This window comes from Hyperoodon ampullatus (assembly GCF_949752795.1).
Source record: "Hyperoodon ampullatus genome assembly, chromosome: 5".
Lineage (NCBI taxonomy): Eukaryota > Metazoa > Chordata > Mammalia > Artiodactyla > Ziphiidae > Hyperoodon > Hyperoodon ampullatus.
This window is the reverse complement of record NC_136918.1, coordinates 27,955,696-27,978,974: the sequence shown is the minus strand read 5'-3', so window position 1 is coordinate 27,978,974 and position 23,279 is coordinate 27,955,696. Positions and strand designations below refer to the sequence as shown.

The 23,279-nt window shown below is 36.4% G+C and overlaps 1 protein-coding gene and 1 pseudogene across 2 annotated transcripts in view; one reads left to right on the top strand and one right to left on the bottom strand.

The window, feature by feature from the left end:
- The window catches only part of KCNH8 (potassium voltage-gated channel subfamily H member 8), a gene marked incomplete at both ends in the record, with an annotated part of 340,973 nt that overhangs the window by 13,756 nt on the left and 303,938 nt on the right, over positions 1 to 23,279 (top strand). The gene's annotated exons all lie outside the window — the stretch shown is intronic.
- LOC307053975 (large ribosomal subunit protein eL31-like) lies at positions 1,352 to 1,759 on the bottom strand (annotated as a pseudogene). Its single transcript has one exon. The product of its transcript is annotated as a large ribosomal subunit protein eL31-like (transcript).

Here is a 23,279-nt window from a genome sequence, read left to right as displayed (position 1 = left end):
AAAATATTTAATCAAAGTATTTAATAAACAGTATCAAAAACTTCATTTTAGTGGATAGCGAGGATTGTAAACCAAACTGTGAGACAAGAATACATTGAAATGTATCACTAGACAAGTAAGGGGAAAAATTAAACAATAAGAGCTCAAACTAAGTGCTAGATTTAAGAATTTTCCTTTGCAATATTTCAACTTGGAAGACTTTTTTGATGAAGCTTCTGTATTTAATTGGATACATTTATCAGTACTGACACTGAATGCAGTTGAAAAGATCTGTGATTTTGCAGCACCTACATTTGACAAAACACTGAAAAGAATTATAGAGATACCTTTTATGATAAATTTTTTATATTATAGAAATTTTTGAAGGTAATTACTCCGAATAAAGAAACATGAGAGGACCAATGAGGTATTTGAACTGAAATATTTACACTTTTCAACATATAGAACTGAGATATTGTCAATGTAGCAAAATTTGGGGGACAAATAAAATTGAGAATATCCTCTGTGTAGCAGAATTTGTCGTGTGTCTACAAGGTATTTCAGCAACTACAGAGTATCTTTTCAATGAAAACTTTTCATGGTCTATAGCAAAGAGTTAATTGAAGATGCCCACAATTTCTAATTTATTTACCATAAAATGCATCGTTAAGGAAAATTACAGGCAGTTTTATGGAAAAAAATTTAAATAATATATAGATACAAAAGAAATATTGTTTAGAATAATACCAGCAACTTGGTGTAATAGACAAATATGGCTAAGTACATGACCAATATGTGAAAATATGAAAAATCATTGTGCTTAGGTGCTTATTTTATTTTCTGGTAATATATAGATACTATCTCATAGAAATAATACTATGTTTCAAAATAGTTTTGGAAGAAAGAAAGGTTATAGGTTCACTGATATAGTAGAACTAGTCAAAAATAAAAAAAGTAAATACTTTAATAATTATATAATTTTATTCTTTGATACCTATTTTCACTTTCAAAGGAATCCCCAAGTCATCCTATGTTATGCCCACCTCATAACAAGATATTCACAGCTGTTTGAAATACTGCTTTTTGACCTCCTTAGGTCTCCAAGTACAAATTTCTTTAAGTTAGACTTTTTATACAATTTACTTTTGATACTATCTTCTGAGGTAGATTGATGAAGTTGGGGAAATTTTATCCCCCATTTGTAATTGTTAATATAAATATTAAAATGAATTTTCATGTGTTTATATAACACTGTTTGCTATCTCTTTAATTTTGTTATACCAGATACCTTGAATGGAAGTGACTTGGGTCACTGTTGGCCTGTGATTATTCCTAAATATTTTTATTGTCATTTATTTATTATTTATTTTTTGCCGTTCTGTAACTTTACTGAACAATCAGCAGTTAGTTCTCATCCACATTAACTGTCTGTAGATTTTTGAAAGTGGTGGCAGGTACATAGGTAACCAGCGTATAGAGCTTGTTTGGTGAATCTTCATCTTCATTACGTTTTCTGGACAACCGCACACGGATACGGTATGGGACATTCCTTATTCCTTTGGCACAGCAGCTTTGTTGAGCCGGGTGTCAACGCGTCCATCTGGAGTTCCCATTTCCTTCATGGCAAACTTCTGGATTTCTCTGAGCGCCCGAGGGGCATGCTTCTTGAAAAGCACTCCAGGGATGCGCTTGTGAATGTTGATAGTGTATTCTCTGGTCACCACCTCCTTGATGGCGGACCGGCCCTCTTCTTCTCGCCGTGCTTCTTTGCCAGAGCCATCCTGACGGGCTATTGTCCCTATTTTAGAGAAGAGGATGCAGAGGACCCTAGAGAGCCTCAATATTTTGTCTCAAACTGGTACATGAAAGGGACGGACTCTTATTCTCATCCTTCAATTGCAAAACCCGTGTTCTTCCTTCAACTTTACTCTGATTTTCCTTTGAAAGAAGAAAAAGGGAGGAGAATTGACATTTAGTGAGTAACCATGAACCCAATGCTATGTTTGGTATTTTCACCTATATTAGTTTATTTAATTTCTGCAATAGTGCAAGGTAGATGTTTTTATTCCTACTTCATGGATAGGGAAATTGAAACCCAGGAAGGCTGAATAAATTGCCAAAAGTCACACACTTTACAGGTAGTGAATTTACAGATTTTGTTTTGACTAAGCAGTCTGGGTTTAATTAAAAAGACAAAAAATTGGGGCTTCCCTGGTGGCGCAGTGTTTGAGAGTCCGCCTGCCCATGCAGGGGACACGGGTTCGTGCCCCTGTCCGCGAAGATCCCACATGCCACGGAGTGGCTGGGCCCATGAGCCATGGACGCTGAGCCTGCGCGTCCGGAGCCTGTGCTCCGCAACGGGAGAGACCACAACAGTGAGAGGCCTGCGTACCAAAAAGACAAAAAATTGGAGCTAAATTGTAAGGCATTCAGTTTATTAGGATTAAGATCTTAATGGTTATGGTTGACTTCACTTTGAGATATAAACCACTTTTGTGCTTTTTAAGAACACACCATTTGGGAAACTCAATTCAGAAAGTTACAGATTGGCAGTGTTTTATAAACAGTAGTTAGTGAATTGTCCAGGAATTTACTTCCCTTGTTAGAATAAATACCCAAAATGGTTTCTTGTTATGTGAGGGGTCATGGCTATTGATGCTGGAGATAACTTGAGTGCCACAAGCCTAGAGTTATCTATAGAACAATGTTACACTAACTTGAATTTTAAAATGCTTCTGGCCAGTCACTGTTTGCATAGGAGTGGGAGGGGATGGAGAAGGGTGGAATCACAAAGAAGCATGAGAAAGCTTTTGGGGCTAGGTAAGGTGCATCTGCTGTGTTCGTAACCTCCTATTTCTTTGTTTCCCTTCTTTAACAGTTCCCCAAACTCTATCTCACATGTACACTCTTATAGATACACACACACACACACGCGCGTGCATGCACACACAATTTATAATTTAGTATCACTTCAATTAAATGTTAATTGCTCCCAAAGTATAGTATCTTATATAATGTAATCGTTTCTCAGGCTTAAAGAATTTACAACATTTTCCAATACCAGAGAGTTAGATGGGGAAGAGATTTTGGAAATGTGAAATGGCTTGTGTTTTTTCCGTGAACTTGCTTAAGAATGTTCAAAGCTGAATGTTCAACATCTTTTAGCAAGAGTATGAGTCCCTGTGGCATGGATTTTAAGGAAAGATACTATTCCCAGCCACATAGCCTCTTTATTGGTCTTACTTGTTCTAATGTCCTCATTTATTTGTTTTTATAAATTATATATATTTCTGTGAGCCACATGAATAATTTGTTTTTTGGAACAATTCATCATATAAATATACATAAGTTTTAAGAAAACTTGTTTTTTTTTTTGTTTTCTGAGAGACTTTTTCACTGGCTTAGAGTTTTCTAGGTTAAATTAGGTCCTTTGGAGGATGCAGCTCATATTTTTTGCTCTTATTCTTTCAAATTTATAAGATTGCTTATTTTTCAGTGGCCAGAGGGGTAGAAACTAAGATTCAGGGAAAAATGAATGATCCATCCTAGCAACATATTTTTCAAGTTGTCGTTTGTTAAGGGTGGATGCAAATGGCAAAGATACATGGCTTTCCTTCATTTCTTCTTCAGTTTTCACATAGATATTCAGTAGCTTGAATCTATAAATAAATGAGCCTATCAGGAGTAAGATGCCATGAATGACAGATCTCCTCTGATCACTAAATTCACTTAAATGATTTCATGTATACTTTTAAATTCGTATCTGTGACACTTTTTGAAGTGGGCAAGGAAGTGCCTCCATAGCCAAGTTTACACAGAAAAATGAGAAATATCTCATTAACCCAGAGTGAGGAAGGCTTTTGGTGGCCTCTATAAAGTGAGAAGCTGAAATGGGTTTTGAAATCTAGAAGAATAGCTCACAGGTAACTTTGCTGTGTTCGTGCGCAGATGAGGCTCATAGAGATAAAGCATTTAGAGAAGAGGGAGCAGGGGAGAAAGGCACAAACTGTGTGGACGTAGGCATCATGGCAGAAGGACACACTGAGTCATTAATGTGAGCTATTCACAGTGGATAATTCATGAGAAAAGGATAGAACATTTAGACCAATATTTAAATAAATTCACCTAAGAAGGAAGGAATTATATATATGACTATGATTCTCTTGACCACTGCATATTCTATATATTGCAATTCATCCCCAAAGAAAATAATTCTCTTTGCTTCCCCAGGACTTAAGTGTGCACAAATTCTCAGCAACTGTTTATGAGGTTTGACATCCCAAGGTTCCCACAGGCAATGTTATTGATCTTTTTTTTTTTTTAAACATCTTTATTGGAGTATAATTGCTTTACAGTGATGTGTTAGTTTCTGCTTTATCTGCGCTAGTATCTAGCACCTGTGTGTTAGACTCACATTCCTTTTTCCCCTCCCATCACCACTGTGATTCCTTCCCCTCAGTATCCCTACCACCACCCTCACATCATCTCATTCTCTCTCTTCTCTCTTCTGTGCCTAAAAAAATAAAGAGAGAAAGGAAAAGATGAAGGGTAGATACCGTGAGGCAGGTAATGTTTCCTCCTTCCTCTTCAGTGGCCTCCCCTCCAGGCTGCATCTCTGCATGGCATGGTTTCTTCCCTCAGCTCAGTGGTGTTTGACATCTTTACCTCTGACCTTGGTACTAGGCTTTAGAAGGCAACGGTACTTTAAGGATTTTTTTCTGTATATTTTCAAATACAGTTGAACAGAGTAACTTTTTTTTTTTTTTTTTTTTTTTTTTGCGGTACGCGGGCCTCTCACTGTTGTGGCCTCTCCCGTTGTGGAGCACAGGCTCTGGACGCGCAGGCTCAGCATCCATGGCTCACGGGCCCAGCCGCTCCGCGGCATGTGAGATCCTCCTGGACCGGAGCACGAACCTGCTTCCCCTGCTTCGGCAGGCGGACTCTCAACCACTGCGCCACCAGGGAAGCCCCAGAGTAACTTTTTAAACAAAAAATATGGTGATTTCCTCAAAAATCATATTAAAAACGCCTCCAAAGGATTCTATAGACATTAAGAATTAAGTTTCTGCAGTTCTCCTGGCAAGTTCATAAATCTCAGGACCCCCCTCTACTTTTAGGGAAATGGAAAAATACCTTGAGTGAGGTCAGGCAAGCCAGTCAATAGTCAAGGATATATTTGAAAAGCCCTAATTGGGATCTCCTTCACTTTTTTAAGGAATATTGATTTTTTTTTTTTTATGTTCTCAACCTTCAGAACTAAATCAAAACTGAATTTTCATGTTTTCATGAGTTGATTTTCCCATTGTGTCTTAAAGCATGTTCCTTATTCAATCTGCCTGATATCTACTACATGTTTTAGAATGTAATTAATAAAAATATTCACTATCCTCAAGGAAGTGATGTCCAGCCTAGGTGATGAATATGAGTGTTATTTCCAATAATAAAGTCTGGAGACTGTTATAATGGAGAAACATATAACATTTGAATTATTTTGACTTCTATATAGTAAAAATTTTATGCCTGTTTTCTTTAAGAAAAGAAAATTTTGAGTCTATAATTGTTTTGTTTCTGTTAGTGAAAAGAATTGCAAAAGAAAGTAATATGCTAATGTACCCCTTTGAATTAGACACCAATCATTTTATGTTTTATTTTAGAGAGTCTTTGACCAGCTCATTCATGAGAATGTGCTTTCTTCTTCTCTTCTCCTTCTTCTTCTCATTCTTTTTTCTGATGGTGAATCTGGCCTCCTTACCCCAGATGAAGTGCCATGAATTTTAAAGGACATCCCCACACTGGGATAAATACTTTCAGAGTCCATACATTTTATAATGGATTAGCTTGTTCTAAATATAGTAATTTAGAAATACTCTCTTCACATTTAGCTAAAAATATATGAACTTGAAGAAGTTCATGATTTGAAACACATGCAGAATAACTGTTTTGTTATTTTATCACACACTTTTTTTCTGTACTCATTCTTTTATTTTATATTGGCAATGAATACTTCAAGTGACTCTAAATAGTTGAGATGCCACTTTATAATAATATTTTCTGTAAACTCCATGAGAACATAAAGACGAATTCTTCCACACTTTCTAGTATGTTTCTTCTGGAAATACTGTATTATCACCTTTGATCACTTCTAATATTAAAGTTGGTTTATTGTCTTGATTTTTCTGTGGATCATATGTTTATCCAATTAAATGTAAAGGCTGATTGTAAATTGGTTCTCCTAATATGCTCGCTGACATTTCAGAGGGGAAAAAAACCCCTGTGAGCTATTTATATTTACATTTGAATTCAAGTACAAGTTCTCATACAGTACAGACTTCACCTTAGACAATTTCCTCAACTAATATACTTTCAGCAGCTGTGTGGGAGTTTAGGATCAATTTAGCTACATTAGCTTGTTTACAAATAATGCTACCTAAAATGATAAAAATTCAAATCATGATGTCAGTACTTCCTCTGGACTTGTTTCCTATTATTAGGATTTTCTCAGAAAATGTGTGCTGCTGAGTTGGGGGTGAAATATTTGTTTACCTCTTGTTCTCTAATATTTCACTCTGTTTTTACTGTCAAGTAGATTCAGAAGGCCTTCTCTGGTAAATCACTAAAAGAGACCTGAAGAATTATCCTGTTTCAGCTTCTTATTTGAAGATAAGGAAAATGAAGCTTAGAAAGGCAACATGACTTGTCCAGGGTCACATAGCTGGTTAGAACCCATGCTTTTTATCCAGTGTCATGTTCGTTCTGTAGGTGAATAAGTGAAATTGAGAGAATATTTGACTTTGAGACTCTAACGTGTCTTTTCTATGTAGACTTTTATTCCACGGGAAATGTCATTTCTACCCAGACTCTTATTCCATGGAAATTGGTGTTTAAGTTTAAAATAGTAAATATCTTAGAAGTTGTGGGATTTGCTTGGACAACAGTGACTAAAATGATAACTTTTAAGTATTTTCTAAGAAAATACATTGTAGATAATGTAAAGTTGAGGTTAAGCAAAAGCAGAAAAATGAAAACATAATGAAGACTCAATAAAAAACAGAAGACCTATTAAGGTTTAAAACATGATTCTGAGTCTTCCAGATTTCTCATGAGAGGCCATGTCTACCTTGGTACCTTGGTAGAAATTGTTCTCTAAGAATATTCTATGAATTCTTTTCAATTAGATACTAACACCCTTGATTACTGGTTGAGTTTTAAGCCTTATACTGGATGTTTTGCATGTTCCATTGGGCACCACTGTTCTCTTAGGTTAGAATCTTCTTTTTTGCCCTCTGAAGCAGAAATGGCCTTTAGTAGCCACCCCTGAAGGTGAACACAATGGAGGAGAAGAAGAATCATTTTTTAATTTTCATTTTGGCAAGTTAAAATTACCTTACTGAATCAGTGTTTTGGGATTTGGGTTAAGGTTCCAATATCCAAAAGTAATAAATAATTGACACTAAGTTAAATATCTGTATTCCACATGTCATGAAACTATTGTTGTCTTTGTGGGTAGTCACATCCTGGCCGTAGAGTGACTTTTCTTCCTAGGAGCTTGCAGAACTTCATCCAGTAACATTCCAGTTGGGGCTGGGCATACAAACGTGGACAAAGCACTGTTCTTGAAAGGTACCTTCCCTGACTGCTTTAGCTTACAGGAATCTCTCCCCTTTTTCCCCAGTACACATAGTACTTCCTTCTACATCATTCTGCACTACTTTGTAATATATATAACTTTTCTTGTCTGAGACACTGTAAGCTTTTTTAGAGTGGTGCTTTTATTTTTGTAAATTCAGATATTTATTAACTTGTTGCCAAGTCAGAGCAATGATCCATTCAATAAATGTTTACTGAGCACTTACTATATGCCAGACACAGTTCCAGGTACTAGGGATATAGGTGTGAAAGATTCAGGAAAAGCCCCTTCCTTCATGAGTCTTCTATTCTGATGGTGAGGGTGGGAGGAAACCCTAAACACACAACATGAGTTAAGAGAGACATACACAATATTAAGAAAATATAAGGGAGAAGAAGAGTAAACAAGGGGAAAAAAGGTTGTTTCTTTAGATAGGATGATCATAAAAAGGCTCTTTCAAAGTGACGTTTAAGCTAATACTTAAATAATGAGAACAAACCAGCAATGGAAAGATTAGGGGTAGGGAAAGAATGTCCAAGGCAGATAGTTCATGAGGGGGAGAGTGATATGAAGCAAGTTGTGAGTGATAACAACAGGCTGAATCATGCAGGGCCATATAGGGCCATGGAGGAAAGGAGTTTGGATTGTGTTCAAATGGAAACAGGAAGCCAGTGTAAGGTTTTGGGGAACAGAGTGGTATTATCACTTTGGCTGTACTGGGAGAAAACATTGTAGATAGACATGAATGGAAGCCAGCTCTTCATATATTTTATTGTCTTCTATAGACCTGGATGGAAAGCAGTCTTCCTGATGGGTCCCTTTGGATCGTGTGGGTTTTTTTGTGCGTGTATGTGTATGAGGGTGTCTTGGGGAGGAGTAGGATGTGGGTTATTCTTCTATATGCAAGGGTAATTAGAGATATGGGAGGCACTGAGTGAGTCAAAAAGGATCTTGATGACTGAGGGAGCAATAGAACTTGAAGGAAAAGACAGACTGTATTTGAGAGAGGAAGTCAAGCAGGTGTGATGGGGCAGGCAGGTGGCCAGGGGAAGGAAGAGGACAGACCTGGACCTGGGCAGGCAGGGACTCACTATGATACGGGTGGGTTGAAGGCCGACTTGAGATAGTTTAATGAACACAATGAATTTCCATGTTTTCTTTTTTCCTCCTTTTGTTGGGCCAAAGGTAATATGGGCTAGAGTGATGTGGTCTAATATTATGTAGTCACGTATACATAAAGTACACGTACGTACTTTTCATATATTGTCATGTATTCGTCCCAGCAATTTCAAGTTGAGTACTACTCTTCCACAACCCCTTATCCAAAACCCTCGGGGATAGATGGGTCTTGGAATTAAGAATTTTTCAGACGTTAGTTAAGATAATATGATGCATGTACTAGATGTTACCTAATGCCCTATTGGAGTCTGGGGTGGCACCCTGTAATGAAACATATTAATATATATATTTTTTTACTGAGAAATAGTTAATTTACAATGTTGTGTTAGTTTCAAAGCTACAGCAAAGTGATTCAGTTATACAATTCTTTGTCAGATTCTTTTCCATTATAGGTTATTATTGAGTATAGTTCCCTGTGCTATACAGTAGGTCCTTGTTTTATATCTCTTTTATATAGTAGTGTGTATATGTTAATCCCAAACTCTAATTTATCTCTCCCAAACATATTAATATTTCTGCAGCAACACATATTGTTATTCACACAATATGGGAAACATTAAGAATATAAGTAACCTCACATCAGTTCAGGTGAGGTTTGCAAATAAGAGAATTTGTGCTAAGCTTTCAAAAAGCTTCCCATTTTCAAAGTTTTTTTTAAAAAAATTTAGAATCAAGAGATTTTTACTAAGGAGGAAATTAAAGTTTAAGGAATTTAAGTGACTTGTTAAATAGTAGGGCTGGAATTTGAACACCGCCTTGGCTGACCACAAACTCTGTGATCTTAATCACATTATACCACTTCTATAGAAATAATGACCGCTGTTTATAAATAGCTGTCCTGTATATAAAAGCACATACATGTGTATCGAGAGATAGATAGCTATAAAGGAACTACAGTAAAAAAATGCCTGATAATAACTTTAAAATCTAACCATTTTCTGTGGATGAGTACTGTCTCTGTAAATTGCTTTATATTGTTTCTAGCATGGTACCAGCTATAATATTAATGATGACAAAATTATCTTGTGATACGTTGAAGATTTAATTATGATAAATCTAATTAATGACAATTAAATGACTTAATTTTGATAAATGATCTAAATTATGATAAATTTTAAGGACCACATTTTCTCCATTATCCTGCTAATTAACAGAGAAAATTTTGCATAATTATAGACGAAAACAATCTCATTTATCTTAACAGAACTTTAGAACATAAATTCAAGGAGTTGTTTAGGCTGGAGGCCATTGTCTATATTGAGTATTTGCTCTGCTGGAAATAGCCAGCTAAACAATATGGGGCTCTGCAAACAGGGGATGAGGATATTCTAGATTAAGGGAGAATATTGCAGAGATGGAAAGTTCTAGAAATATCTGAAAATGCTAAGATTGTGGTTATTAGAGCATTTAACATGCATTTACTGTGGCGACCAAATGACTTTTTTTCTTTCCTGAGATTTTTTTTGGACTGTTTTCTATCTTAAAAGTTACCAGAGAAATATTAGTTTGACTGAAATATACTGATTTTGAGCAGGCAGAGTTATCGTGCTAAAGAAAAGTAATTTTTAAAAACATTATCTATCTTTTGATTATTTAATTTTGTAACTTTATTTCAGACTATTCTATTCCATGTATGTATGTGTATGTGAGTCTGTGATTGTGTGTGTGTGCATGAGGCACAGTTGATCCTCATTATGTGTGGGAGTTATGTTCTCTAAAGTTGCCATGAATACTGAATTAGCAGATACTGAACAGTGTTCCTAGGGGAAATACAGGGTGAGGTTCTACTGAGCCTCTGGTCACCACATTTTTGTCAAGTGATCAGTACATAATTTTGTTTTTCAAAACCTTATTCAATACGTATTGTTGATTCATTAGCCTTGAACTCATGACCTACAGCACTTTAACTCATGGCTGAACAAATGCATCTAACACATATATTTCCTCTGTGAGACACATCACAACCCTCTCGTGCTTAGGGACACTAGCCAACACTTCAGCACTACACAGGGAGGGGGGTCATTTTAAACAGCAAAATCACCAACAGAGAGCACACACATGAGAAAAACGTGGCACTAACCAGACCATGAAAAGGGCTCTTGTTTACAGTATGAGACCTTAAACAAGAAGACAGAATCGCCCTGTCCTACCTCAGGTGGGAACATGACAGGTGACTCTGTGCAGGTCTGAAAGCACAGGTATTGATTTTGTGGTTACAAATACATTTTAATGAGTAAGAAATTCACAAATCAGGAATCCACAAGTAATGAAGATGGACTGCATAAGAATGCACCTGTGACATGTTTTGGTTAGTACAGGGTTGGAATTCTCTCTTGTTATGTTCTGTCTTTTAATTTATGATACTGTTATCGAATGGCAGTGTGCCCAATGCACAGTGAGGCCAAACAAACATAAACATTGGAGTTTGGAGAGGAGAAAGGTTTATTGCAGGGACACTCAAGGAGACGGGTGGCTTATGCCCCCAAAACCCCAAACTCCCTGAAGGGTTTCAGCAAATCACTTTTAAAGCCAAGGTGAGGGAGAGGCATGGTTAGTTGTTGCAGACTTCTTGGTATGGGAATCCTTTGTTCTTGCAGCTGTCCATGTAAGTCAGGTCGTGATGTTTCCGTAAACTTCCAACAAGGCAAATGTTATTCTCTGTTCTTCAACTTTTCCCCTCTATATGAATGGACTCTTAAAGGTCAGGGCCCTGAGGATAGGCTATCCTGTATATTTCAGGCTATAGGCAACATTCTTTTACAAAAGGTGCAGAGCCAGCCTGACTAAGCACAGGCAACAAAGCACAAGGGTTAAAGTAAAAGGAACAGATCTAAGATGGAGTCATATTTGTTCTTCCCTGTTACAGTACTTGGTGGATAGCCAAGCCCATTCTGTACCTCCATTTGTTATCAGTCATAGGCAAATATCTCTAAGGGCAATATTTATCATCTTCTATATACATGTGTGTCACATACCTGAGTATTTAAGCACAGGCATATTTAAGAACACGTGTATTATTTGTATATATGTACAGAGACAGAGCAAGTGAGAGAGAGAGAGGGAAAGAGAGAGATGGTGAGAGAGTCCTGACATATTGATGAACAGAAGAAAGTAATTTTTGAAAGTAATGAGTCCTAATTATTCATGCATAAAAATTCTTTGAAGTACATAAAATTAATTTACCCTCTTCTGTTTATAGACAATTAAAATGAAAAGGCTTTGTAATTAATATAATCTTAATATTATTTTAAAAGGCAGTTAATGTGAAGCCATCCATTTTCTGACATAGTTAATTCAGTTTTTGTCACACTTATAGCTACTGAATTGGTGCTTGGCTTTGCTTTTTTTCCCCCTCCTTCTTAATATAAAAGTCAGTGGAATGTTTGCTTAGTATATTACCAATTCAATTCTTTGTTCATTTATCAAACTTAATTTATGCCTTCTAGTAACACTGAATAGCATAGGAAAGTAAATATAGTAATCAGGTGGCCTTTTTGGGGAAATTCTGCATTCGATCATTAATAAGATCTAGAATTGAGGCCTCTTGGAACTAAATTCTCTAGGTTTGTATTATATTTTGTACTTAGAGATTTTTCATTACCATATTTTGGGATCACAGAAATACTTGTTCATTTTAATTTTTTGTCTGTTTAAAAAACTAACTGGGAATAGGGAATAAAAAATGGGTGCACTGTCCATCCCTAATCTTTAAGCTCTAACTCAATGCCTCAAACATCAGTTCAACAAATACTAATGCAGATCACTGTGCTACATATTGTTGAGAGAGTGGCTGAAATCGAGGAATGAATCTTCCCTCTCAAGACACTCTATAGGGAGGGAGAGGCAAGATTGGCGTGACTAGAACACAGTGTAGAGTGGAAAGGTTATCCAAGAACTAGCAACAAGGACTATGAATTGATAAACGAGGCTGATGTTGAAAAGAGAACATTTAGACTGGGATGTGTATTCCAAGTAGCATCTGTTAGGTAGGAAGAGAGAGTGTGGTTCTTCAGCAGATCTTGCTGGAGCAGGGCATTCCTGAAGGTAAATCGTGGTGTGGCATATTTTCACAAGGCTGCAGTGGTGATTGGGACATAATAGTTCAGGTCTTAGAAACAAGGTAATATGGTAGGACTTTAATGAATAGACAATAAAGAGTTATTGCAAAATATTGAGCTAGTAAACTCAGAGCCTCAAATTCCCTCTAGCAATGGCCTTTAGAAAGATTAGGAGATGAGATATTAGTGGCAAAGGAACCAGTTAGGAATTGTGTGAGTGGTATCAGGAGACCTGAAACAGAGAAGGAGATTTGAACTAGGAACATGGAGATGAATGTGAGTGACATTGTCGAGAAAGAATATGTTCTTAATGTAGAAAATACTGTTCATTTGGCTGACGAATTCTTTGCCCCAAACACTGAATTTTTGTCGAGAATTTACTGCTCAAGGTTGTTGCTCAGGTTTTATATGGAGTGGGGAAATGCTTACTACTTTTTTCTCTGCAGTTTTGCAAGTTGTACTTATCTGTGATATTAACCAGATATTGTATATGAATGATCCATTTTTGAGTAACAGGGACAAAATAAACTTGCACTTAATATATTTAGTAGTGAAGCTTTAGAAATATCCCTATTAAAATTTGGAGTGGACTTCCCTGGTGGTGCAGTGGTTAAGAATTCACCTGCTGGGCTTCACTGGTGGCGCAGTGGTTGAGAGTCCACCTGCTGATGAAGGGGACACGGGTTCGTGCCCCGGTCCAGGAAGATCCCACATGCCACAGAAAGGCTGGGCCCGTGAGCCATGGCCGTTGAGCCTGCGCGTCCAGAGCCTGTGCTCCACAACAGGAGAGGCCACAGCAGTGAGAGGCCTGCGTACCGCAAAAAAAAAAAAAAAAAAAAAAAAAAAAGAATCCACCTGCCAATACAGGGGTCACAGGTTCCATCACTGGTCTGGGAAGATCCCACATGCCACAGAAAAACTAAGCCTGTGTGCCACGACTACTGAGCCTATGCTCTAGAGCTCGTGCTCCGACACAAGAGAAGCCACCACAATGAGAAGCCCGCGCACCACAACGAAGAGTAGCTCCCCCTCCCCGCAGCTAGAGAAAGCCCACGTGCAGCAACGAAGACCCAACGCAGCAAAAAATAAATAAATAATTAAAAAAATAATTTGGAGCTAGTCAAGAATCCAACTGTTACCTCTTTTTTAAAAAATATCGTATCAGAAGTTCTAACCAACATAATATAATAATAAAAAGAGAAACAAGATACACAAATTAGAAAAGGTTAGAGATCATTGTCTATGTAGGAAGCCCTGGGGAGTGTAAATACTGTGAGAACAAAGAATACATAAGATTATGTTGAAGAATAAAAACAAAGTTTGGAGACCAGTTCTACCAGCTGGCAAGATTCATTATTTATTAAATTACAATAAGTGTATAACCAGGCAATGTGCAGGCATAACAAAAATGACCAGTGGGGCTTCCCTGGTGGCGCAGTGGTTGAGAGTCCGCCTGCCGATACAGCGGACACGGGTTCGTGCCCCGGTCCGGGAAGATCCCACATGCCGCGGAGCGGCTAGGCCGCTCGGCCTGCGTGTCCGGAGCCTGTGCTCCGCAACGGGAGAGGCCACAACAGTGAGAGGCCCGCGTACCACCAAAAAAAAAAAAAAAAAAAAAAAAAAATGACCAGTGGTACAGAGTACAGAACAATGAAACAGATTTAGATATGTATAAAAACCTTACATAGGGAACTATACTCAATATTCTGTAATATCTATAAGGGAAAAGAATCTGAAAAAGACTATCTATCCATCTATATCTATATCTGAATCACTTTGCTCTACACCTAAAACTAACACAACATTGGAAACTAACTATACTTCAATAAAAAATTATCAAACCCTAAAAAGAAAATAGGGCAGAGTTGACATTACAAATGAATTGGGAAAGGGTGAGCTAACCCTTAAATTCTAAGCAGACTAAAGACTTGGATACATAAGTCACAAAACATGAAATGTAGGAGGATGCCTTTCTGATCATAGGAAGGGAAGCATTTAAAAATACACAGAGACAACTGACAAAGGATTAATCTCAAAAATATACAAGCAGCTCATGCAGCTCAGCATCAAAAAAAACAAACAGCCCAATCCAAAAATGGGCAGATGATCTAAATAGACATTTGTCCAAAGAAGATGTACAGATGGCCAACAAACACATGAAAGGATGCTCAACATCACTAATCATTAGAGAAATGCAAATCAAAACTACAATGAGGTATCATCTCACACCAGTCAGAACGGCCATCATCAAAAAATCTACAAACAATAAATGCTGGAGAGTGTGTGGAGAAGAGGGAACCCTCTTGTACTGTTGGTGGGAATGTAAATTGATACAGCTACTATGGAGAACAGTTTGGAGGTTCCTTAGAAAACTAAAATTAGAACTACTGTACAACCCAGCAATCCCACTACTGGGCATATACCCTGAGAAAACCATAATTCAAAAAGACACGTGCACCCCAATATTCATTGCAACACAATAGCCAGGACATGGAAGCAACCTAAGTGTCCATTGACAGATAAATGGATAAAGAAGATGTGGCACATATATACAATGGAATATTACTCAGCCATAAAAAGAAATGAAATTAAGTCATTTGTAGTGAGGTGGATGGACCTAGAGTCTGTCATACAGAGTGAAGTAAGTCAGAGAGAAAAACAAATACAGTGTGCTAACACATATATGTGGAATCTAAAAAAAAAAAAAAAAAAATGGTTCTGATGAACCTAAGGGCAGGACAGGAGTAAAGACACAGATGTAGAGAATGGACTGGAGGGCATGTGGAGGGGGAAGGGTAAGCTGGGATGAAGTGAGAGAGTGGCATGGACATATACACACTACCAAATGTAAAATAGGTAGCTAGTGGGCAGTAGCCACATAGCTCGGGGAGATCAGCTCGGTGCTTTGTGACCACCTAGAGGGGTGGGATAGGGAGGGTGGGAGAGAGATGCAAGAGGGAGGAGATATGGGGATGTATGTATATGTATAGCTGATTCACTTTGTTATACAGCAGAAACTAACACACCATTGTAAAGCAATTATACTCCAATAAAGATGTTTGAAAAAGAATACACAAAGAGCATGAACTATAAAAAAGTTTGACAAATGCAATTAAAGTAAAAATTTAAATTATTGAACAACAACAATGACAACACCTCCCATAAACATAGTTGAAATGCAGGCTACAGAGTAGAAGTAGGTATTTGCCACATATGTGACTGACAAAGGATCACGTACAGAATTTAGAAGAACTCCTATATTCATCTAAAAAAGAAACGGGTCAAGACAAGTCAGAGAGGAGGAAACTCTTATGGTAAGTCAACAGAAGAAAGAAAAAGGGAAAGATGGCCCAACCTCACTAGTAACCAAGAAAATGCAAATTAAAATTCACATATATATGGTTAGTGTAAACTTTGAAAATGTGTATATAACATGTATTGGCAAGAATTTGGAAAAGCAGGTTTTAAATATGCTTATATTACTATGAGTTGAAACAGGTTTTAAATATGCTTATATTACTATGAGTTCTAGTAGCTCTCTGGAAGAGCAATTGGACAAGTTATAGTACACTTGAACATGAGGCTGCTTTTTAACAGAGCTATGCCACTTTTCAAAATATGTTCTAGAAAATAACCCACTACTAGTGCATAAAGAGGTACGTCCAGAATGCTTGTTGCATCATTATTTATAATAGTAAAATTTACTATAAATTGACACAGAAATTCTGGATGTAATCAGATAATGAACTAAACACATATGAAGAGGAACCATTTGTAACATGGAAGAATCTCAAAAACACAGTCTTGAGGGGAAAAAAGGCAAGTGTGTCATTGCTCATATAAAGTTTATAAATATATAAAAATATATTAAACAGACATATCTATATGGTAATATCAATAGTATAATAATAAGCATGGGAATGATAAACACCAGCTTAGTGTAGTGAATACAGCTGGAGAAGAAGAGATGGCATTAAGATACAGAAGTGCTTCAACTCTATATCTAATATTTTTACCCAATATAACTGAAAGCAAAAATGGAATATTTTGAAATGTAATAAAACTGGTTCAGGGATACAGGGACATGTCATTCTCTATAACATTCTAGACAGTAATGATATTTCATTGAAAAATGGTGTTAAATAAAGTCCACCTGTATTGTTGCTGATGCAGGACTTCTCAGAACCTTTATTAAGCTAAGATGTACTAAGAGGCAAATGTAGTGTGCAGTGCTCCTCAAACACATTTGCCCAGGGAATGAATTTTGAAGGTATATATTGAGACACTAGATTATTGAAGGACAGGTAGGCAAAATGCAAATCTAGAGATGGACAATGCTGTGGAATTCTTTTTCAATGCAAGTCCACTAGGTCTGGACAAGCATCTGCCTTGTTGTCAAAATATTTAACCAAAATGTGTGAGGCTTTGTTAAATATGGTTTAGTTTTGGGGGGGTTAATGGAAAAGCTAGTCAAACGTTTGCCATAAAATATCTGTAGAATTTAAAAGATTTCAATATGTAGTTTACAGTTTTATTGAGTCTAATTTATATTCCATGAATTTTTTCTGAGTGTACAATTAAGTGATTTTTTGTTTAATGTACAGAGTTTTGCCACCATCACCAAGGTCTAGATTTAGAGCATTTCTATCACCCCCAGGCAACAACTGATTTGCTTTCTGTCTCCATAAATTTGCCTTTTCTGGATATTTCATACAAATGAAACCATACAGTATGTAGTCATTTAAATCTGCCTTCTTTCACTTAATGTTTTCGAGGTTCATCCATGTTGTAGTATGTGTCAGTAATTTGTTCCTTTATATTGCTGAATGGACTACTGTCCATTGCCTGGATATACTACGTTTGGTTTGTCCATTCACCAGTTGATGGTCATTTGAATTGTTTCTAGATTTTGGCTGAGTATTGATGCTATGAAATTCATGTACAAGTCTTTTGTAGACATGTGTTTTTATTTCTCTTGGGTAGATTCATAAGAGTGGAATTGTTGGGTCATTGAACATTTATGTTTAACTTCTTATACTGCCAAACTATTTTTAAAGTGTTTGCGTCACTGCACATTTTTACCAGTAATGTATGAGAGTTCCTGTTTCTCCACATCCTTACCAAAACTTATTACTGTCTGTGTTTTGATTATAGCCATTAAGTGGCTGTGTTGTGGTGCCTCAGTGTGGTTTTAATGTGCATTTTCCTAATGACAAATGATACTGAATGCCTTTTCATGTACTTATTAGCTATTTGATGTCTTCTTTGGTGAAATGTCTATTCAAGTCTTTTGCCGTATTTTAAATTGGATTATTACTATAATTTATTGAGTTATAAGAGGTATAGTCTGGATACAAGTCCTTTACCAGATATAAGATTTACAAGTTATTTTTCTGTATGAAAGAATTTAATTTTAAGTTGGGCTTTATTTTCATGTGTATCATATCTCTCCCATGATTTTAATTTGGACAGGAAAAGAGGATCATTATCACTGTAGCTGATACTTTAGGTAGTTAGAATTTTTGTGCTCCTATAATTTATTTGCCCTTTTTCTTTTTAAAGGCGATTTAAATCTAATGAAAAACATTGATTCAGACTTATTAGAAGTCATGCATTCCAATTACCGGTGATTCTGTCAAAGTAATTATATTTACTCTCCACATTTATCCAAAAATATAACCATTATTCAAGACATTCTTTGAGGTTTTCTCATGGTTTGCATTCCGAGTGAGCGTGAATCCCCTGCATACGATGTACGTACACAAAGTCACACGCGCTCATTCTCTCTGCTTCAAACTCCAAGTTCATATTTTGCCAATTGCTGATAGTAGTTGCACAAACTCCAGTTGGCAAGATTAGCATCTCATGGAAATTGGGATTTAGTGAGACAATAATAAAAAGTACTCCTAAATATGCTTTAAAAAACAACAGTAAATAACAATTCTAGACGTTAAATGTGTCTAAAGGAACTAGATTCATCAGCATGGAAATTTGCTGGGGCAGGTAACTGTCCTCCTGAATCACCTTTGCAGCCTGTCTGGGAGACATTTCTGCATTGACACAGCCCAGTTGGGTGCATTATCTCAAGGTGGTTTTATTTTTTGCAGACTGCTCCTCTTAAAAAAAGAAAAAAAAAGAAAAAGCTTTGCAACTCACCCTTACTGGCTTGAAATGAATGTCCTTTACACTTGAATATGCCTTTTGTTTCATTTTCAAAAGTCTCTCCAAAAGAAAACCTTGTATAAACACCTGGCATTTCACAAATTATTGTGTTGCTTAAGGGCACTTTTCCTGGGCCTTGTCTTTTATTCATATATTGAAAGGGCAGAGCATAAACAGATCACTTTTGTGTGCTCACCCCTCACATGATGTAAGTGGTGGGGCGAATAATATTCTTTGATGTGTTCTTCTTATTCTGTTGAAGGATACATTTGAAAAAGGAAAATTCGTAACTTTCATACAGATATAAAATAAACATGTGTTAAAGATTTCATTTAACCTATTCTCAAAAAGGGCAGTATGCAGATGTTTCAATGTTCGAAGGAGAAGTCAAAGAATCTCAAACTGATATGGAACAAAGAGATGTTGAAATGAATTTACAAGAAGAGGTGAAACTGGCTTTTTCCGTGGTGGGGTGGGGAGGAGATGGGGGACAATGCATGGCATTTCATTGGAGACATCCAGTACATTTTTTTGCTTATTCCAAATTTCTGTACAGTCTTAAGCAGGGGTTGTCAGTTTTTTTTCTGTAATGTGCCAGATAGTAAATATCTTAGGTTGACAGGCCTATGGTCTCTCACTCTACTCTGCTGTTGTAACATGAAAGCAGCCATAGACAATATGTGAACAAAAAGGCATTATCTATCACTATCACAGAATTATTTGGTTGAAAGGTAATTTTTTAAAAGGTCATAAGATGACTCAGTTTTCTTATGATTTTGTGAATGTATTTAATATTCAGAAATTTGTAATTCATATTCAAATACAACCAAAGTTAGAGTAAGATTTGATTTACAATGACCATAAACATGAATTTGCCTAAAAGATGTTCCAAAGCAAATAAATTGATTTAGAAATGTTAACTAATTTGTCAGTAATTACAAAATCATGCTTGATATGACATTTGGTGAAATAATCTTACTTTAAGTCTGAAAGTATAAAAAAATGAAATTGCAAAGAATGTGAAAGAATTAAAAAAAAAAAAGCCAAAACCAAATTCATCACATGTGAAGTGCTGAAATTTTAAATTTTAATTGATAGAAATAAAAAATTAAGGCTGATGTATTCATAACAGCTTCAAAAAAAGAATATATAGTCATTGACTATAATTTTTGTCTACTAACATTCCTTAGAAGAGTTGATACACTTGGCAAATGTTGGTGATAATTAGTTGATTTTTGGCAAAATCGATCTTGAGCTAGCAGAGATGGCCTAGTTAAGGGAGAAAACACACCTTTGCTTGCCTTGAGGTGAAAAATTAATTGAGAGCATTGGAATCAATATTTCTGTGAAGCAAAATGAACATTTTAAAGCTGGTGTTCACAGGTTTTCCATTGATTCAAGAAACTAGTAAATGCTTTCTTCTATTTTTCACCTATAGAAGTTCTGAGAAAAAATTGAGTCACTGTCCTCCTTACTGTATCAATAGCTGTTTGTATTGGTAACAGATCTACTTCTAGTTGTCAGAGGAAACCCTAGGACTCTTGTCATATATGCTCATAGAATAGCCCTTCTCATGAGTATTCTGCAGGTGGTCTTTCTGTTACTAAGTCCAAGGTCATTCTACTCACTGCACAACAGGCCAAGAAATCAAGAGACAAGTTGTTGGGGCAAGGAATAGAGACTTTATTTGGAAAGCCAGCAGACCAAGAAGGTGGTAGACTATTGTCCCAAAGAACCATCTTGCCCCACTTAGAATTCAGGCTTCTTTTATACTAAAAGAGGAAAGGGTGTTGTTGGTTGGTGCAAACTTCTTGGTGTCAGAATCCTTTGTTCTTGCAGCTGTCCATGTAGGTCAGGTCATGATGCTCCGGTAAACCTCCAACAGGACAAATGTTATTCTCTGTTCTGCAACTTTTTATCTCTATGTGAATGGAAAGGTGTTATAGCTTTAAAGATCACAGCTTTGAGAATGGGCTATCCTGTATATTTCAGGCTCTAGGCAACGTTCTTAACTTGTGGCAAAAGCGGTAGAATACAAAGATCAAAGTAAAAGAAACAGATCCAATATGGAGTCAGATTTGTTCTTCCCTGTTACGTTTGTATGTCCTCATTATTAGATTCTAATTTCTTTTAGGTTCTGGCACTTCAGCCTAGTTAGAAGTTCCATGGTTCCATGGTTCCTTTATAGCAGTTATGAGTTTACTCTCATTCATATTCATGTCTCTGTCTCTCTCTCTCTCCCCCTCTCTTCCATCTTGCCAAGGGCAAAAGTTGAATGGATGCTTCACTAAATGTAGTCCCACTCTTGGCTAGCCTAGGCTGTTTGTCTTTAGTAGATCAAGGATTTTTTTTTAATCCCAGCAGAAGTGTTTGAAAAAGTGTAAAGCAACCCAGGTGAAATTAATTTGACCTTTGATGAGGTAAAAGGAATAAAATGTATAAAACTGGCTTCTCTGAAGGGATTTTTTTCCCCCCAGAGTAGCTCTGTGGGAGATAAAATGTGTCCAGTTTATTTATAGCCAAAGAAATATAAACTGCATGGGCATGAAGCCTTTAATGTGGAAAAAAATAAGATGATGTTGCAGATTAGCTAATTTCTTTTTTTAATAGACTTTTTTCAATAGATTTTATTTTATTTATTTATTTTTGGCTGCATTGGGTCTTTGTTGCTGCACACAGGCTTTCTCTAGTTGTGGCTAGCAGGGGCTACTCTTTGTTGTGGTGTGTGGGCTTCTCACTGCAGTGGCTTCTCTTGTTGCAGAGCACGGGCTCTAGGCGCACAGGCTTCAGTAGTTGTGGCACATGGGCTTCAGTAGTGTGGCTCGCAGGCTCTAGTGCAGGCTCAGTAGTTGTGGCGCACAGGCTTAGTTGCTCCGCGGCATGTGGGATCTTCCTGGACCAGGGCTCGAACCCGTGTCCCCTGCATTGTCAGGTGGATTCTTAACCACTGCGCCACCAGGGAAGCTCCAGATTAGCTAATTTCTTAAAGTAACAAGTGGAAATGACAATGTGGCAATATGTAATAGACTTTAGAGTTTAGGACAGAGCACTCAAAAGAAATACTGTCAACCTCTTCTTTCAAGCTTCCACTTAAAATCTCTCAAACCCAGCCTTATGAAGATGGGGTGGATTCTACAGATTTGCATGGCTTTATTTCAAGTATGTTGTGTGAGTTTTATTTTTATGAAAAAAGAAATATATACCATATATATAAAATAGTGTTTTGCTATTTATTAATAAGTGGTTGCTGGTACTTTAATTGTCCATAATTTTATAGAATTACTTTCATTAACCCTGTGGACTATTTTGAGGAATTGCCATGATCATATCTTAAAACTTTCAAAGAAACTTTTATATTTGTAAAAGAATAGTAATAAGCTGTCCATTGAAAAATATTTTAAAGTTACAAAATTAAAACACAAATATACATTGCAAATAGTACAAACATAGAATAAAAAGTGGAGTCCTCCTTGACTCCTGACTTCTGTACACACACACACACACACACACACACACACACACACACACACGCCCTTGCCTGGTAACCCTATTCCCCATCTGCAAAGGCTTTAGTGTGCATTCTTACACACCTTTGTTATGCATTTGCATTCATATAAATAATATAAATGGATTCATACTTTGATATTTTGCAATTTTTTCCCCACTTCACCTACCTTGTAGATCTTTCTATGCTAATAATATATATTTACTTCATTTTTAATACTTGAAAAATATTCCATAACATGGATAACTTATATAATGAAAGTAACCATAGTTTATTCCACAGTATTATATTCCATAGCATGGATAATTTATGTAATGGAAGTAGCCATAATTTATTCCACAGTATTATATATACTGCATCATAACATATTTCATACAGTAGATATATAGGGCATCAAATTCTGCTTTTTTTTTGGATGTTTAGTTTGTTTCAATTTGAACTATTCAAAAATGCTGCAATAAAACTGGGTTTATATATTCTGTTATACTTGTGTACTTCTGTAAGATAGAGTCCTAAATGTAGAATTGCTGGGTCAAATCATATTCACCATTAATATTTTAATACACTCTACAATTTTCCTGCTAAACTAATTATGTTCCCACTGAAATTGTGTGAGGATATCCATTTTCTCATAAGCTTACCTCCACTGTATTTTACCAGCCTCCTGAATGTTATGAACAAAAAGTGATATATTGTTATGATTTTGATGTGTCTGATTAGTAATGAAGTTGAACCTCTTTCACATGTTAGTTGTTCATTAGCATAATTT